At 44.5% G+C, this 8,739-nt stretch overlaps 1 protein-coding gene across 1 annotated transcript in view; it reads right to left on the bottom strand.

The window, feature by feature from the left end:
• LOC139366922 (contactin-associated protein-like 2) overlaps positions 1–8,739 on the bottom strand; it is a 302,046-nt gene that overhangs the window by 22,437 nt on the left and 270,870 nt on the right. The window lies entirely within an intron of this gene.

The raw sequence follows: 8,739 nt of genomic DNA, 5'->3' as shown, positions 1-8,739 counted from the left end.
GCGGATGTTGTTTTTACGGTGAGTAGTTTTCCAGCTAGTTTTAACATGTAGATAATAATAATCGAAAACAAATCAAACTTGCTATGCACATTGCAAACAGCCATGTCATAGTCACGTTTCCTCACTTAGCTGGCTAGATAAGTTAGCAAACTAGCTAGCAAGTTCGTTAGCTAGGTAACTAGCATGACAGGCTGTGCCTGCTGTTCCTGCTTCTTTCTAATTAAATGCCTGGTGCTAACAGGCATTAAAACAGTTACAGAGTTTAATTGACTGTGATAGGAGAAACCTGAGGATGGATCAACAACATTGTAGTTCCACAATACTAATCTAATATACAGAATGAAATTAAGGAAGCCTGTACAGAATAAAAATATTCCAAAACATGTATCCTAGTAGTGGTGGCTGCATCATGTCATGGGTATGCTTGGAATCGTGAAGGACTGAGTAGTTTTTCCGGATAAAAGAAACGGAATGTAGCTCAGCACAGGCAAAATCCTAGATGAAAACCTGGTTCAGTCTGCTGTCCCCCAGACACTGGGAGATGAATTCACCTTTCAGCAGGACAATAACCTAAAACACAAGGCTAAATCTACACTGGAGTTGCTTACCAAGAAGACAGGGAATGTTCCTGAGTGGCCGAGTTACAGTTTTGACTTAAAATATATGGCCAGACCTCAAAATGGTTGTTTAGAAATCTGCTTATTCTCATTATTAAACTACCTTTCGGGCTGTGGCAGCCTCCAGCGGAAGGAATGACCCGGCGCTCCACATTCTATTCCCCAGTGGACTGTGCGAGGAGGTCCAGACGGAGTTGGCATGTCGGGATGACAATATTTCCTTTAACGCTCTCATCGCGATGGCCATCCGTCTGGAAAATCTTCTTCTGGAGCGCCGGTGTCCACCTCGCCCCTCGCCTCTCTCCTTTGGTTGTCCTGAGGAAGAGCCTGAACCCATGGAGGTAGGGGCCACACACCTCTCCGCTGCAGAGCTGCCTCGCCGGAGAAAACTGGGGATCTGTCCCTATTGTGGCCAGGAGGGGCACCAGCTTCAGCGGTGTCCGGTGAGTTCCAACCCGGGGACCACTAGAGCAGAGGAGCGGCCCTGTGACCTTCCGTCTCCCAGGGTAGTCATAAGTATTCCATTATCATTATTTTCCACCAAACATTGTTTTCCACCATTTCACTGGCTGGCTGTCCCTCAAGTGTTGTCTCTACAGCTCTAGTGGACTCCAGTGCCACTGGGATCTTCATCGACCAGGCCCTCGCATCCTCGCTGAACTTAACTTCATACCCGCTCTCCTCTCCTGCCCTGGATACGCGACCATTGGGATCTGGCACAAGTAAGTACATCACAGCACCACTCACCCTCACCGTGGGACGCATGCACCAGGACAGCCTTCCCTTCCTCATCACCATCGCACCCGTACACAAAGACACAAAGTAATCCTCGGTCTCCCGTGGCTCCAACTTGAGAATCACCGGAGGACCTGCCGGAGGACCTACTTTCCCGCATCCTGTGGATCCACATTGGTGGAGGGTCCTGTGAGTGCCCTCCAGCCTATCAATCTGTCCTCCCAAATCGTTGGTACCGTGTGTTGGGACGTAGATGTGGACATCCGCTCTGGAGAGGGATCCCGTTCCTGCTACCTGCCCTTCAGAGCGCATCAACAGTACCAGTCAAACGATTGGACACACCTACTCATTCAAGGGTTTTTCTTTATTTTTACTATTTTCTACATTGTAGAATAATAGTGGAGACATCAAAACTATGAAATAACACATATGGAATCATGTAGTAACCAAAAAAAGTGTTAAACAAATCAAAATATATTTAATATTTGAGATTCTTCAAACAGCCACTTCAAATAGCCACCCTTTGAAAGTTTCTTCAAGTGCAGTCACAAAAACCATCAAGCGCAATGATGACTGGCTCTCATGAAGACCGCCACCAGAAAGGAAGATCCAGAGTTACCTCTGCTGCAGAGGATAAGTTCATTAGAGTTACCAGCCCCAAATAAATGCTTCACAGAGTTGAAGTAACTGACTGCATGAATCAGGCCTTCATGGTCGATTTGCTGCAAAGAAACCACTACTAAAGGACACCAATAATAAGAAGAGACTTGCTTGCGCCAAGAAACACAATCAATGGACATTAGACCTGTGGAATTCTGTCCTTTGGTCTGATGCAGTGGCGGACTGGCCGTCGGGAGCCCCGGGACATTTCCCGGTGGCCTAAGGGTCGTTTTGGTCTGTCGTGAACAGTCAACTTGACCAGCAATAATATACAAGCGGGAATGAGTTGAAGGAGAATCCACGCATCAGGCATGATTCTCACTCTCTCGCTGCAGTGTCCCTGTGAGAGGGTGCACACGCAAAAATGACATCAGGTCTCTCCGCTACGCTCATTGCAACCGTCTACCTGCTTCTCTACCAAAAACATTTTACACACACGGCGAAATGGACGGTCAGAAAAGGAAAGGTGGAGCAGAGAGGGAGAGAATAAAAAAGGAAGGAAGTAAGGAACCAAGTCAGTCAAAAACACTATCTAAAACACACACACGACACCCAGCATGGTTAGCTAAGTAGCCTAGCTAATAATAGTGACACAATGGCCGGTAGGCTAAACAGTTTGCACGTCTTACGTGGAAGAATTACAGTGCCTTGCGAAAGTATTCGGCCCCCTTGAACTTTGCGACCTTTTGCCACATTTCAGGCTTCAAACATAAAGATATAAAACTGTATTTTTTTGTGAAGAATCAACAACAAGTGGGACACAATCATGAAGTGGAACGACATTTATTGGATATTTCAAACTTTTTTAACAAATCAAAAACTGAAAAATTGGGCGTGCAAAATTATTCAGCCCCTTTACTTTCAGTGCAGCAAACAGCCCCTTTACTTTCAGTGCAGCAAACTCCAATGTTGACCTAAATGACTAATGATGATAAATACAATCCACCTGTGTGTAATCAAGTCTCCGTATAAATGCACCTGCACTGTGATAGTCTCAGAGGTCTGTTAAAAGCGCAGAGAGCATGTCTGCCGACAAGAGCATGTTAGCAGAGCATTGAGAAGAGCAAGAAGCAGGTGGGAAGTAAAGGAAGAGGGTCCTTGGTAACTATGATGTCCAAAACAACAGCAAATAAAGTCATTAACGTCATCAGAATGTTGATTCAGCAGGCAATTGCTGTTGAAGTGAGAAAGACAGGGATGTTCTCAATACAAATGGACACAACACAGGATTTAACATCCAAAGACCAGTGTGCAGTAGTTCCGTGATATGTCACTGATGTGGTCCCCGAGAGACTCATTGCGGTCAATGACTGTGAGTCATCAACTGGACAGTACATTGTGGACCTTATGAAACAGACCCTTGAGAAGATGGACATAGGTATCAAACAGTGTGTTGGTAATGCAACAGACAGAGAAGCTAATATGCAGGGACAATACAGGGGCTTCACTGCATTGCTCACAGGAGAGTCTCCTAACCAAGTAACCATATGGTGTTACTCACATGTCCTCAACCTTGTGCTAACTGACACCACTAGGTGTGTTGTGGCAAGTGAATCCCTTTTCTCACTATTGAATGACATTGCAGTGTTCGTTCGAGATTCCTACAAGCGCACTTGATGACACCTGGTGACAGGTGGTGACACCTGGTGACAGCAGTAGACAACTTTGTTGAGTGAGCCAATGGCATTCTGGAAGAGCTGTGATGTCGAAGCTCAGACTGTTCTCCCAAAGAAGAGAACAACAGGAAAAAGAAGAGAAAACCAGGTGAGTTGGCAGAAGACGAGCCCATTGCTAATGCAGACATGGATTACAAAATCAAGATCCACAATGTGGTACTGGACACTGTTGTTGAAAGTATTCACTGACGTTATGCAGCAGATGCAGTGCTGTGTACAGATGTCTCCTGCATGTATCCAAAGCATTTTCCTGAGATCAGAGAAAAGGGCCTTCCAAAGACAGCCATGAAGGAGCTCAGCCAATGCTTCCTGTAATTTGATGAACATGCCACTGTTGAGGCATTGCAGGCTGAACTGATCAGCCTTGCACAACAGTGGGGAAGACTGAAACGGTCAGCATTGGAGGAGTACAACACCAGGGCCACCTCCGCCAGTGATGAATCATGGGAAGGCTTTGATCATCCTGATGAAAGTGTGGAGTTGGTGAGCAGAAGTTGTTCCACATGTAAAACTGCCCGATATGCTGCTATCTTCTCTTCTCAGAAGAATCTGCTCACGGATGCGTATCACATCATTGGTTTGGGCTACAAGTTACTCCTCACCCTATCCATCACTCAGGTGGCTTGTGAGAGGACCTTCTCCACCCTGAGATTCGTGAAGAACCACCTAAGAACCTCCCTCACTCAAGAGAACCTTGAAGGGTTAATTTTGATGGTAACAGAGAAGGAGATTCTTAGGGGACTTGACAAAGATGATATCATTGACAAGATGTCAGAGAGCAGTGAGTTACTGTGCCACCTACTGATTTACTAGTGGTAATTACTTACTGGTTACTCTGAAGTAGCTAAGCTATGACTCTTCCTGAACAGGCTGACAAGGGTGAAAGAAAATTTGCTGTGAGTTAAAGCTTTTGTACAGAGGCATGTTTTTTGGACTTTCATATTATACTTGCAGTTATGTAGCCAATGTTCAATTTCATTGACTGAGTGTATAGATGTGTTTATTGTTGTGCTGTTTGCTTTATGGACACCAGTGAGTGAACATTGTAATCTACATTTTTTTGTAGAGGAGTGCTTTTTCAACTTTAGTATTATACATTGTTGTAGCTTATGTTCACGTTCGGTGAATGTGTGTGTGAAGGGTTCTGATACTTTTGATACGCTGGAATATAAAGATAATCATTTGATCATTTGAGATAACTCTGTATATCTCATTCGCTTTTTAAAAAGTGTAGGCTAATGGTTTTGTGTGTCTAGCCTTGTACATTTGTATGTGTTATGATTGGTGTATTCCTAGTGAGTTTTTGAGGGTGCACCCATAGCCACAGCATACCTAGCAAAACTCAGTGTTCAGATAGGCTACTTGTTGGTCAGTCCCAAATGTTTTGTAATGTGGATAACTTTCTTACCAGATGAACATAGTGGCCAAATGTATAACTAGTTTGGTACCCGTTACATCAACAAATAGGGTTGAACTACAAAATTAGCTGTCTGGTGGTTTGCGTGAACAGGGTGGCCTGGGATGGAGTCAAATTCCTGGCCTGAATTATAGTTTCAGTCCGCCCCTGGTCTGATGAGTCCAAATTTGAGATTTTTGGTTCCAACCGCCGTGTCTGTGAGACACAGAGTAGGTGAACATATGATCTCCGTATGTATGGTTCCCAAGGTGAAGCATGGAAGAGGAAGTGTGATGGAATGGGGGTGCTTTGCTGGTGACACTGTCTGTGATTTATTTAGAATTCAAGGCACACTTTACCAGCATGGCTACCACAGAATTCAGAAGCGATACACCATCCCATTTGGTTTGGGCTTAGTGGGATTATCATTTGTTTTTCAACAGGACAATGACCCAACACACCTCCAGTCTGTGTAAGGGCTATTTGACCAAGAAGGAGAGTGATGGAGTGCTGCATCAGATGACCTGGCCTCCACAATCACCCGACCTCAACCCAATTGAGATGGTTTGGGATGAGTTGAACCACAGAGTGAAGGAAAAGCAGCCAACAAGTGTTCAGCATATGTGGGAACTCCTTCAAGACTGTTGGAAAAACATTCCAGGTGAAGCTGATTGAGAGAATGCCAAGAGTGTGCAAAGCTGTCACCGTATGTATCCAATCCAAATCTCCCTGGCGCGCTCCAGCAGGGAAACTACTTCCCCTTCCTGTGCCTAAGCGGCCTTGGTCACATCTGTCCATAGACTTTGTAAATGATCTCTCCCTTTTTGAGGGTTTTACAACCGCCGCCCACGCGATGCTCCAGCGTACTGTCCATCCTGGTGACCGCGTCTGGCTCTCCACCAGGAAACTCCTGCTCCGCCTACCCTGCCGGAAGCTGAGCCCCCGGTTTGTGGGACCCTTCAAGGTCTTCTGAAGGGTTAATAAGGTAACTTACCGTATACAATTCCCCACCAACTACCAGATCTCAACCTCTTTTCATGTTTCCCTCCTCAGGCCGGAAGCAAATGTGAAATAAGTGCACTCAGGCCTGAGCTTCCAGAAGGTCAAAGGTAATTACTTTAAGGAGCAGTTCTCTCTCTGTGGGTCCAACCCCAAGAAGTTCTGGAAAACGGTTACAGACCTGGAGAATAAACCCTCCTCCTCACAGCTGCCCATGTCCCTTAATTTTGATGATATGGTTGAGTTGAGTTCATTTTATTTTTACAGGGACAGTGTACATTAATCAACGTTTCAGTAAAAGTGCCGGTTTTAGCCAGCCGGCTAATTTTCAACCGCAGTCCCTGGGCAATAGCAACATAGGACAAGCAAGACATAGCATACAGACAGAGAAACATAGGACAAGCAAGACGTAGCATACAGACAGAGCAACATAGGACAAGCAAGACGTAGCATACAGACAGAGAAACATAGGACAAGCAAGACATATCATACAGACAGAGCAACATAGGACAAGCAAGACATATCATACAGACAGAGCAACATAGGACAAGCAAGACATAGCATACAGACAGAGAAACATAGGACAAGCAAGACGTAGCATACAGACAGAGCAACATAGGACAAGCAAGACATAGCATACAGACAGAGAAACATAGGACAAGCAAGACATATCATACAGACAGAGCAACATAGGACAAGCAAGACATATCATACAGACAGAGCAACATAGGACAAGCAAGACGTAGCATACAGACAGAGCAACATAGGACAAACAAGATGGAACATACAGACAGAGCAACATAGGACAAGCAAGACGTAGCATACAGACAGAGCAACATAGGACAAGCAAGACATAGCATACAGACAGAGCAACATAGGACAAGCAAGACGTAGCATACAGACAGAGCAACATAGGACAAACAAGATGGAACATACAGACAGAGCAACATAGGACAAGCAAGACGTAGCATACAGACAGAGCAACATAGGACAAGCAAGACATAGCATACAGACAGAGCAACATAGGACAAGCAAGACGTAGCATACAGACAGAGCAACATAGGACAAGCAAGACATAGCATACAGACAGAGCAACATAGGACAAGCAAGACATAGCATACAGACAGAGCAACATAGGACAAGCAAGACGTAGCATACAGACAGAGCAACATAGGACAAGCAAGACATAGGACAAGCAAGACGTAGCATACAGACAGAGCAACATAGGACAAGCAAGACATAGCATACAGACAGAGCAACATAGGACAAAAAGCAGCAAGACAAAATTCATAAAAGCAACAGTGTTTCCACACCTCACAAGCTACAGACAACAGACATAGAAAGCAGCAACACACAGCTAGGAACCATGTTCACAAATCTGATTGACCTTTAGCCATGTCTTCAAGCCTTTTGTGAAAGTGTGATATGTGGTGCAGTTATGTGTGTCTGATGGCAGTGTATTCCAGACATGGGAAGCTCTCACAGAGAAAGTGGATTTACTAAAGGTGCTTTTCCTCATGGCAGACCTTGTGGATCTGCTGCCATATGTTTGGGTTTCCTGTTTAACAAAAATACTGAGTGGAGGGGGAGGAGCCAGGCCATTTAGGATCTTGAATAAAATACATGCGTCGGTGTATTGCACAAGATTTTCCCAACTCAGGAGCTCATGCTTTCTGAGGATGTAACAGTGATGATGGCTATTGGGCTTCCTATCAAGCACTTTGAGAGCCTGTTTGTAGACAGACTGAATGGGTCTTAATGTTGTACAGCAAGCTTGGGCCCAACTAGTCAAGCAGTATGTTAAGTGGGGGAGTATCATAGATTTGAAGTACAGTTTTGCTACCTCTGTAGTCAAACAATTTCGTATACATCTGAAAATAGCTAGGTTAGATTTGGTTAATTTAATTACCTTTTTCACATGCTTTTTAAAAGAAAGGTTGGAATCAAATATGATGCCAAGGTACTTAAAATCAGATACCACCTGGAGCTTCTCCCCTGATACATAGACATCTGGCTCAGTAGCATCTGTTGCCCTCTTTGTGAAGAACATGCAAACAGTTTTTTTCACATTGAGATGCAAACACGAGTCACTGAGCCACTTTGTAACCTGGACCATTACAGTAGTGAGTTCTTGTGCAGCTTGTTGTTTGCTCTTTGCATGCACATATATTACTGTATCATCTGCATACATCAAACTGTAATCACTAACCTCCCATGGACAAAGGTTTTGAAAGTTCCCTCTGCAAGTATTGAGAGCAAGAATATGCTGTTTCTGAGTGGTGTGCCAGAATGTTGGTCAGAACTGAACTGCAAAGAGACCCCTGTCTACTTTGGCATATGAACACACTCTTCTGTATACAGCATATCATTTTCAGTTCAACCTTTGTTGTTTTTGTTGTTGCCTAAAATCCATTTGGAAATAAATCCAGATTGTGTATGAATTATGTTTTGAAAATACACACTGGGCGAGATGGTGAGTTTGGCCTCTGTTGTGTCCTTCAGTCTTAAAATGGCAGCTTCCAGATGGGGTTACGTTGGTGTGTGTGTGTGTGTGTGTGACAAGGAAAGGGGCATTATTCCCTGTGGTATTAGTCTGCTGTACATCTTGCTAGGAAGGGAACTCAGCCATTCCTTCTACCTCACTGACTGCCACCAG

Source organism: Oncorhynchus clarkii, chromosome 15, assembly GCF_045791955.1.
Source record: "Oncorhynchus clarkii lewisi isolate Uvic-CL-2024 chromosome 15, UVic_Ocla_1.0, whole genome shotgun sequence".
NCBI classification, from domain to species: domain Eukaryota; kingdom Metazoa; phylum Chordata; class Actinopteri; order Salmoniformes; family Salmonidae; genus Oncorhynchus; species Oncorhynchus clarkii.
Note: the sequence above shows the minus strand (reverse complement) of the source record. Positions and strands in the feature narration are given on the sequence as shown.